The sequence below is a fragment of the Solanum stenotomum genome, chromosome 3 (genome assembly GCF_019186545.1).
Source record: "Solanum stenotomum isolate F172 chromosome 3, ASM1918654v1, whole genome shotgun sequence".
In the NCBI taxonomy this organism is placed as follows: Eukaryota; Viridiplantae; Streptophyta; class Magnoliopsida; order Solanales; family Solanaceae; genus Solanum; species Solanum stenotomum.
This window is the reverse complement of record NC_064284.1, coordinates 14,505,711-14,516,818: the sequence shown is the minus strand read 5'-3', so window position 1 is coordinate 14,516,818 and position 11,108 is coordinate 14,505,711. Positions and strand designations below refer to the sequence as shown.

Below are 11,108 nucleotides of genomic sequence, written 5' to 3'. Positions count from 1 at the left end.
TTATTTTATTAATATTTTGTTGAAATTCTCAAATCTAGCCTTGCATTCTTGATAGCTGCAAAAATAATTAAAGGGTAAATAGCAAATTGATTTGCTTGCATGACAACTACGTTTCTTTTTTTCAAATCCTACTTCATTGGCATGTTTTAGTTATGGACAATTACATTAGTATCATTTAGGCCAATAATACATGGAGCAATAAATACATTAATCAATATGAAAGTGACTAATAATATCTTTCCTAAGTCTGTCGGTTCTGATTAATTAATGTGCAAATTCTTCTTTGATGATTCAAGTAATCTCTCTCTCTATATATATAAAGTTGAATATCAAAACGGTGATGTGATGCTCTCTAATGGCTGGATTCTTATTTTATTTTTTTTGTAATTTTTTTGGTCTTTTTTCTAATTTTAAAATTTTAAAAGTAGGTCTTTTGAGAAGCCAGAAAACAGTGGTGCAGTCAAATGCATAAAAAATGTAACGGTTCATCAAAACGCTTTTCCCCAACTTTTTCTCCTCCCACTATCATGTCTATTAATTACTTACTAATTAACGTTAATCTGTTTCCTCATATTAAATAGTACCACGTATAATTTTCTTTAAAATGCTGCATTACCTTTTCCAGAAACGTCTCCTTTGTTTCCCCTCAAACGTCTTTATGATTTTCCATTGTAACGGTAAAACATATGCATTTAAATTCTTCCGTTACTCATTTTTGTGCGACTGCCACTAATTATAAATCCTCTTTCCTTAGTCAGTTATCCCCAACTTTTCGGAATTTGTCTCTACTTTTTCCCTTCATCTTCTACATACGGATGAGGCAAGTATTGTTTGATGAGATTGTCTCATCATTGAATGAAGAACAATTTTGATGATTTGCATCCTTTTATATATTTGTGAAATTACATTTTATTAGTGGTATCTTATGCAAATATTTCATAAACATATTCTAATATATTTGGTTGTTTTTAATTTCAGACAATAGAGATTTGATTTTTTAAAATATTCCCAAATATTAGAACTTTGAGAACTTGGGATACTTGGCAAATCTTGATAAATATATGACTAAACACCACTTCTCAAGTTTTATCCAAAATTTTCCCAAATATTCTTGGGCTAAACGAGTCCTAAATATCTTTTAGGCCAAGGAGATATTTGTGGAACAACAAATAAAAATTATATGTTCCGTATGAAAAAATAGTTTTTATGTTTGGGTACGGGGTGCTCACGAGATCAACTACTATTCATATTAGTGGTCTAATTTAGGCTCTACAATATAATTTCCCATGTTTATATAGCTATTAAGAGCCTATTTAATTTAATTTTTACTTTATGATTTATAAATTAAATTCATAAGTTTGAATTTGTTTGAGTTAACTTAATTTTAAGTTCTTTTAAATCAAGAAAATTTTTTAAGAAATTCTAGCTATGAATTTGAAAGTCAAGGGTGGTATCTAATGATAGCAACGAAAAATCTTTTTTCATATCTATCCACAAATTCATTAAATTTCTTAGTTATAAAAATCAAATTGACAAAGTTATTTTTTCATAACTTTATTACTATATCAAGAGCCCGTTTGATATTATTGTTGAGAAGTCAAAAGCATGGTCAAAAGTATTTATTTTGAGAAAACATATTTTTTTGCTAATCAATAAAACTATTTTTAAATGAAAGCTGGGAAAAAACTGAAAATTTATGCTTCTTGAAAAAAACATAGGCAGAAAACTGTTTATAAACCAATATATCCCTTACATTCATTTATTTTTGTGGTGAAATTTTTGTATGTAGTGATTTAATTTGTGAACGATTTTAAATTTATTTTGCTTGATATTTTTTATTGGATGTAAATCATCATGTTAATATTATATCAATATATAACTTTTTTTATTCAGCAATGTATAATATTGATTGAAAATTTGAATATGTGTATTTTAATTTAATAAAAATAAAGCTTTAATTAAAAAAATTATAATAGATATTTAAAATAATTTTATTTCTATAAAATAATTTTAATATTAAAAGTGCATTGATACTTATTTTTTTCTTCGTAATTTGACTCTCAATTTTTTTTTAAAAATAAATTATCCAAACACAATTTGCTTATCAAAAGCAATTTTCAAATGAATTATTCAAACACAAATTACTTTTTTCATAAGTACTTTTCTAAAAGCTATTTTATTTTTAAAAAAAGCTAAACAAGACATTTCTAAAAATAAGCAATTTTTAGGAAGTCTTTATACTACAATACTTATTTTCTTTAAGTTGATAATATATCTCTGAAATATTTATAAAAAATGAAGGGTGTGACTTGAATGAGAATTTTTTTTATGCAATGACAAAAGAAGTCCTTAATTTTAATGCTTTGATAAAAAATTGAGAGGCTATTTAAGTGAAACAAAGAGTGGGTATCTTGCTACCCTATTACGTTCACTTCATTGTACATGTAGTAGGTTGGATTTACCAAAAAAAGTTTAAAATATTTTTAGATTATGTGAATTGATATAAAATTACTATTGAATTCGAAATACCTTTAACGTCAACTTTGACTTTATTTAAACGGTCTTTTATGTGTGTGTGTGGACATTTAATTCCGGTAGGTGGTATATATGTGTGTGCAGTGGACGTCTTAATTCCGGTAGGTGATATTGTTAGGGGACCATTCATGGAATTTATTGTCCAAAAATTAGGTTAAATATTCATGTCATTATAAATTATTTCGTTAACGCTATTTAAGAAATAAACTATATTTAAATATAAAATATTTTTTTAGACAATTTAAAAAGAAAAATAAGAGACAAAGGATGTGTTATATTATCACAAGACATTTGCATATGATGTGAAAATTTTATGAGAGGTGGGGACAGAGAGTAGAAGGGTGGGGGTGTGGGAGTGGAGGTGAAGATGAGTTTTGTTGTGAGGGATGGACACAATTATATAGATTATATGTCACTTATGTGTAACCTGTTTTTTCTATTTTTACTATGAGAAATTGTTTTTCTATTTTCATAAAAAAAAGAACTGAATTTTTTTTGAACTAATAAACATGAAAAAATTAAAAAGTATGAAGTCGAAAATACCGAGAGTTGCATAGCAATTGTTGTGCTTGCATAGCAACTAGGGGTGTCAAAACAATCAAAAAAATATGTAGGTAACATGTCTAATCCTCCTAAAATTAATGAGTTGGATTCAAGATAATTTGACTTGGGTCAATCTCAACTCATTTAAAAATAATTTTCAATTTAGCTCAATTTAGTCTTCAATCTCAATCCGTTTTAAGACTCTTTATTTGCATCTGTATAATCTATTTTCTCGTATTGAAGGTATGAATTACTATCTATTTTATTTATCAATTTATAAAAAAAAATTATTTTATTTTCTTGAGTTGAAATTCAAATTGTGGTCATAGAAGATAAATATCAATATGTTAAAATTGTTGAGACTAAGCGGGTCGAATTGCGACTCAATCAATTTTTTGCTTTTTTGAGCCTAAAGTAAATTTGAGCAGGTCATAACTCAACCCAATTTCCATGTCAATACATTTTAATATCTTCAATTTCAATCCAACTCACTCTTTGGACACCGTCAATACCAACTAATTTGTTGAATCCGAAGCCAATAGGGCTACAATTTTTTTCAAAAATTTCAAAATGGCAACAAATTTAGACACCGTCTAAATTAGGTTTCCCGCCGCAAGACACGGAAACCAATACGCCTTGCAAGGCGCATCAACCTTGAGCCTTGTAAGGCTCGGCTGACATGCGCCGTAAAAGGCACATAGGTTGCCGCATTTTGCAGCCTTTTTTTAAAAAAAATTGTCATAAAATTTTATTGTATTATTTTAACACATTTTTTATAATTAGCAAAAACCTTAAGAAGAGTTTAATACCACCACATTATAAGTTTAAGTGCTTACTTGTGCACACCCAAAGTTAAAGGGCATAGTTACCAGCTGACGCCAAGTTAATGATCATGTTTATGCATTATGCCTATACTATAACTATATATCACATGCAACTAGGGCATTGTAGCAATGTGGTGGTCTATAAATTGAACATATACTAACAGCAAGCAAAATACACGAGTGTTTAACAATATGAAGTCTATCAATATTTTGAGCTTGCTATTGCTTTTAACTAGGGGTGTACAAAAACGAATCGAAAAACGAATCAAATCGCAAATCAAGTCAAATTGAAAAAAAAACCCGACTAGTGGTTTGGTATTGAAAAAAAATACCCGACTATATTTGGGTTGGTTTGATTTTAACTAAAAAAACCAACCCGAGACCAAATCAACCCAACATTATATATGTAATTTTAAAATTTTATTTTATACATAAAAATATTTATTTTGATATAATTTTAAAATATTTCTTATATTATTTCATAGTTTTTATCTTTTAATATGTTATTTCAAGTTTAAAGCTTAGAATTCGGAATGGTCCAATAAAGATTATAGTTCATAGATGTTGATAATTATAATAAAACTTAAATCAAAATCAAATTAATACTAATGCAAAAAGAAAATCAATTCAACACTAAGAATGACAATAATAATGAATATTTGTTCTTTAGTTTTACATTGATTTAGACAATTAAAATACATATTCTAATTTTAATTTTATTTAAATATTTAGTAATGTAACTAATACTTATTCAACTTATTTTAGCATGATTTAGTACTTTTAAATTATGATCATTTTCATTATGACTTTGCAATATTTATTTTATATGATGATTTCATTATTATTTTTTATTGAATATTTTAGTGTCATAAGTACTCATCTCATATTTTGTGTTATTTTCTTAAGAAACACCTTAGATAATTGTATTTTGGTTGGACTAAAGAAATATTTGGAGCACAAGTTAATTATATGTTTGTATGCAAACTTTACTGAAAAAATCCAAAAGTCTGAAAAAATTCGAGGTTTATTAGTTTGGTTTGATTTATAAATTTAAAAATTCGACACAAGGGTTTGGTTTGGTATTTGAAAAATCCGAACCAACCTGAGGTTGAAAAACCCAAAATAATATGAATTTTATTAGTTTGGTTTGGTTTATAAATTTAAAAATTTTACACAAATGATTTGGTTTGATATTTGAAAAACCCGAACCAACCCGGTCATGTACACCCCTACAATTTCAACTACCCTTAGTTTGGTTCCCTTAGTTGCCTTTTGTCAATCATCAACCACTTTAACTTCCGACAATAATCCGAATCTCCTCCCCACAACTATTCATAACGGCGATGATGATGATTATGATTATGATTAGTGTCGGCAAAATGAATCCATATTTTGGTAACCCGCCCATATTTTAATGGGTCGGGTGAGTGATTTTTGACATGGGTAAAATATGGGTTGATACCCATATTCAACCCATAAATTATTTCGTTAATGCTATTTGAGAAATAAACTATATTTAAATATAAAATATTTCTTTAGACAATTTGAAAAGAAAATAAGAGACAAAGGATGTGTTATATTATCACAAGACATTTGTATATGATGTGAAAATATTATGAGAGGTGGGGACAGAGAGTAGAAGGGTAGGGGTGTGGGAGTGGAGGTGAAGATGAGTGTTGTTGTGAGGGATGGACACAATTATATAGATTATATGTCACTTATGTGTGACCTGTTTTTTCTATTTTTACTATGAGAAATTGTTTTTCTATTTTCAAAAAAAAAAGAACTGATTTTTTTTTGAACTAACAAACATGAGAAAATTAAAAAGTATGAAGTCGAAAATACCGAGAGTTGCATAGCAATTGCTGTGCTTGCATAGCAACTAGGGGTGTCAAAACAATCAAAAAAATATGTAGGTAACATGTCTAATCCGCCTAGAATTAATGAGTTGGACTCAAGATAATTTAACTTGGGTCAATCTCAACTTTGACTGATGCAACTTCTTTTGTTCTCAACTTGCGAACTTGGCGATCTAAAATCTGAACTGGAATCTCCTCATAAGATAAATTTTCTTTAATCCCCACATTTTCAGTTTGTACTATCAATGAAGGATCTCCCATGCACGTCTTCAATATGGATATGTGAAATACCGAATACACCGCTGCTAACTCTTATGGTAGTTCCAACTCATAAGCTACATTGTCAATCCTCTTGACTATGTGATAAGGTCCAATATACCGTGGACTAAGTTTGCCCCCTCTTACCAAACCTCAAAACACCCTTCATGGGTGAAACCTTCAAATGCACCCAATCATCTACTTCGAACTCTAGTGGGTGGCCTTCTCTTAACATCTGTGTAGGATTTTTGACGACTCTGTGCCGTTTTCAACTTCTCTTGAATCACTTTCACATTTTCCATAGCTTGGTGAACCAAATCTGGTCCTATCAACCCTGCTTCACCAACTTCAAACCATCCAATAGGAGATCTGCATCTTGTCCCATAAAGAGCTTCATAAGTAGCCATTTGGATGCTAGCGTGAAAATTATTGTTGTAAGCAAACTCTATGAGCGGCAGGTGATCATCCCAATTCCCCTTGAAATCAATCATGCAGGCCCTCAACATATCTTCTAAGGTCTGAATGGTATTCTTTTCTTGCCCATCTGTCTGAGGATGAAAGACAGTACTTAAGTTCACCTTTGAACCCAAGCCTTTTTGGAATGACTTCCAAAATTGTGCAGTAAATTGTTCACCTCTATCTGAAATAATGGAGACTAGAACCCCATGAAGTCTTACCACCTCTTGAATATAAAGCTTGACATAATCTTGTGCTGAGTTAGTATTCTTTACCGACAAAAAGTGAGCTGATTTTGTCATTCTGTTGACAATCACCCAAATAGAGTCATGCTGTCTGTGAGACCTTGGTAAAACCATGATGAAATCTATATTGATCATCTCCCACTTCCATTCCAGAAGTTCTATATTCTGAGCTAAACCACCAGGCCTTCGGTGCTCTACTTTCACTTGTTGGCAATTTAGACACTTAACAACAAATTCAGCAATGTCCTTCTTTATACCATTCCACCAATATACTTCACTCAAATCATGGTACATTTTGGTGGAACCCGGATGGATGGAATATTTGGAGCTATGAGCTTCCTCCATAATTCTCTCTTGGAGTTCATCCACCATTGGTACACACAATCTACCTTGGTATTTCAACACACCATCTCCCCCTTGTTCAAAAGCTAATACGTTTTGCGTTGAACATTTGCCTTCAAGTCAAGCAAAATGGGGTCTTGGTCTTGCTTTTTCTTCACTTCTGACACTAGTGATGATTCTGCCCCGTTCGTCACAACTATTCCTCCTTCTGTGGAATCCATAAGTCTGACTCCCAGGCGTGTAAGTCTGTGCACATCTTTGGCTAACTCCCTCTTTTCTTCCTCAACATGGGTGGTACTACCCATAGATAACCTGCTTAAAGAATCAGCAACCACATTAGCCTTACCTGGGTGGTAAAGAATAGTTATGTCATAATCCTTGAGTAATTACAACCATATCATCTGTCTGAGATTGAGCTCTTGCTGAGTAAACACATATTGCAAGCTCTTGTGATCAGTGAGTATATCAACATGAACACCATACAAATAGTGTCACCAAATCTTCAAGGCGAAAACTACAGCAATCAATTCTAAGTCATGGGCTGGATAATTCTTCTCATGAACCTTCAACTGTCTGGAGGCATAAGCTATCACCTTGACATTTTGCATTAACACACAACCCAAACCAACTCTGGATGTATCATAATACACCACAAATCCTTGAGTACCCTCTGGTAAAGTTAAAACTGGGCACTAGTTAACCTCTTCTTCAATTCTTGAAAGCTTTTCTCACAAGCTTCAAACCATTGAGACTTCATTGTTTTCTGAGTCAATTTCGTCAAAAGAGACGAAATGGACGAGAACCCTCAACAAATCTCCTATAATAGTCAGCCAAGCCCAAGAAACTCCTAATATCAATTGGAGATGTGGGTCTAGGCCAATTCTGCACTGCCTCAGTTTTCTGAGTATCAACTCTAATACAATCACCAGAAATAATATGGCCCAAGAACACCACCGAATCAAGCCAAAACTCACACTTGGAGAACTTGGCATACAACTTTCTATCCTTCAAGGTCTGAAGAACTATTCTGAGATGACTAGCATGATCTTCTTTATTCCTTGAATAATTAGTATGTCATTAATGAAGATGATAATAAACATATATAGATAAGGTTTGAAGACTATGTTCATAAGATCCATGAACGTTGCTGGTGCATTGGTCAAACCAAATGACATGACCAAGAACTCATAATGACCATATCTAGTCCTGAATGCTGTCTTGGGAAAGTCACATTCCCTAACTTTCAACTGATGGTAACCTGATCTGAGATCAATTCGAAAAATACGTGGCACCCTGAAGTTGATCAAATAAATCATCTATCCTAGGAAGAGGATACTTGTTCTTGATGGTAACCTTATTCAATTGGCGGTAATCTACACACATCTTAAGAGAACCATCAATCTTTCTCACAAACAAGACCGGAGTGCCCCAAGGTGAGACACTTGGTCGAATGAAGCCCTTATCTAATAAATCATTTAACTGCTCTTTCAACTCTGCGGGTGCCATTATGTATGGCGGAATAGAGATAGGACGAGTATCTAGAATAACGTCTATGCCGAACTCTATTTCTCTCTCAGGAGGGACTCCGAGTAGATCATTAGGAAAAACTTCTGGAAACTCTCTTACTATAGAAACTAACTGATGGGAGATACCTCAGCACTTGAGTCATTAACTCGAACTAAGTGGTAGATACAACCCTTTGAAACTAACTTTCTTGCCTTAAGGTACGAAATGAAACGACCATTGGGCACTGCTGAACTACTACTCCACTCTATAACTGGCTCGTTAGGAATCTGAAACATAACAACTCGAGTTCTGCAATCTATGGAGGCATAACAGGCATGAAGCCAATCACCTAGAATGACATCAAAATCTACCATGTCTAGTTAAACTAGATCAGTCGTGGTGTCTTTATGATTGATGGAAATAGGACAATCACAATAGACTCTTTCTGCTAGAAAAGACTCCCCAACAAGTGTGGAAACACAGAAAGGTTCCCAAAGTTTCTCAGGAAGAATTTCAAACTTATTTGCAACATAATGAGTTACAAAAGACAAACTTGCTCCTTGGTCTAGCAAAACAAAAACATCAAAAGTAAAGACTTTGATCATACTAGTGACAACATCTAGAGAGTTCTCTTGCTCTTAGCGACTGGTGATTGCATAGAGGCGGTTTGCTCCTCCGCCAGTACCAGAAGTAGCCCCTCTAGGTGCAGCCCTATCTGGTGGTGCAACTGATGGAGATTGGGCTCTATTGCCTGGATTTCCACTACCTTGCCTGTTCTTAGGGCACTCCTTTATGAAGTGGCCCTTTTGTCCATACTTAAAACAACATGCAGGAGTTAAACTACTTCCTTGTGCCACACTACCTTGGGACTGTGCTGGTCTAGCCCTGAAGTTCTGCGAATTCTGGCCATTATAGTCACCTCTTTTTCTGGGTGCAAGTGCACTAGCAGATGATGGTGCTGGCCTTTTTTGCTTCTGAAAGGACAAACGATGCACACTGCCCTTCTGCTGCCCAGACTCGTTCCCAGTCTTAGCTTTCTTGCTTCTATACTCTTCTATGTTCCTCAACTTCTCCTCTTTAACCTACTGCACATAAACCATCAGCCTTGAGAAGTCCATGTCACCTATCAGCATCGCAGTCCTGCCATTTTTGTTTGATGAATGACCCAAGCAAGCAACAAACAAACTCATTCTGCTCCTCATGTCCTTAACCATTTTAAGAGCATAGCGAGATAGCTGGGTGAACTTAAACCCATACTCATGCACACTCAAGGAATCTTGTTTTAGTGTAAGAAATTATTGTATCTTTGCCTCTTTTAGTTCTTGGGGAAAGAAACGCCCCAAGAAAGCTTCCTCAATACAGGCCCAACTCACAAGTGGTGCATTATCAGCTCTACCCTCTTTCCATTGATCAAACCAAGTCCTAGCAACATTTTTCATCTGATATGTAGCTAGCTCAACTCTCACAGTATCAGCAACATGCATTACATCGAATATTTTTTTCAACTCCTCAATAGTACTCAAACCACTGAAACATGGAGGATTCATCCTCAAGAACTCACAAATCCTTGAAGTGTCAGCCTTTTCTTGCCGAGCTCCTCTCTGCTCCCCAGCCTGATTGGTCACAACTTGGCTAAGCATCCTTATAGCCTCTCTAAACTCAACATTAGAGACCTCTTCTTGCGGTTGAACTTCTGGTGCATTAGGTAACTCTTGCTCTTGTGGTTCAATATTTCTCCTAGCTGGACGACCTCGTGCTGCTCTTCGTAGAGGCATGGTTATCTGAAACACGCACAAGCACGAATTATAGGTAAACTTTTAGAGGTAAACTCTAACGCATGAGATGGATATGAAGGAAATGAAGAATTTTCTAAATGTTGCAGCCTCCTAATTATAGATATGGCGCGCTTCATACCGATTACTTGGACTCTACAGACACGACTTCATAGACTCCCTAGGACTCTTGAACTTTGTGCTCTGATAAAAAGTTTGTCACGCCCCGAGCATACACTCTGGATGTGGCCGGCACTCAGAGACCATTGATGGCCCCAAGCGAACGCTTGGCCTGGCTACTTAATTCAGTGGAAGACTTAACTCAACACAATATAACCTCATAAAACAACTTAAATGATAAAATTTGGCCAAAATGGCAACCTGCAAATACATAGATGAGAGACTCAACTACGGTCTAACTGTTTATAAAGCCTCAATAATACTGAGATGGATGTTGGGAAAGACACCACAACATCCTTATAAAGAAAATAAACTAGGAAAGCGAATAAAAGAGTCCTCTGAAATGCAAGGAGACTCACCACTGACTCTGGAGTGCTTAAATAGATCAACGGCGCGCTGGATGCTGATCCTGGTTACCTGCGTCTGCATCATTATAAGATGCAGGCCAACTGGCATCAGTACATTGAATGTACGAGTATGTGAGTTAGAATGCTAAACAACAACTTAAGCTTGAAAGAAGTACAAAGGAACACTTACCTTGGCTTTGTTCAACTCATGAATAACTTATCTCAATATAAAACAATAAGA

General features: G+C 34.0%; 1 protein-coding gene across 1 annotated transcript in view; it reads left to right on the top strand.

Annotated features, from left to right (window-relative positions):
- Nucleotides 1–11,108, top strand: part of LOC125858644 (cysteine protease inhibitor 1-like) — a 41,862-nt gene that overhangs the window by 1,173 nt on the left and 29,581 nt on the right. The gene's annotated exons all lie outside the window — the stretch shown is intronic.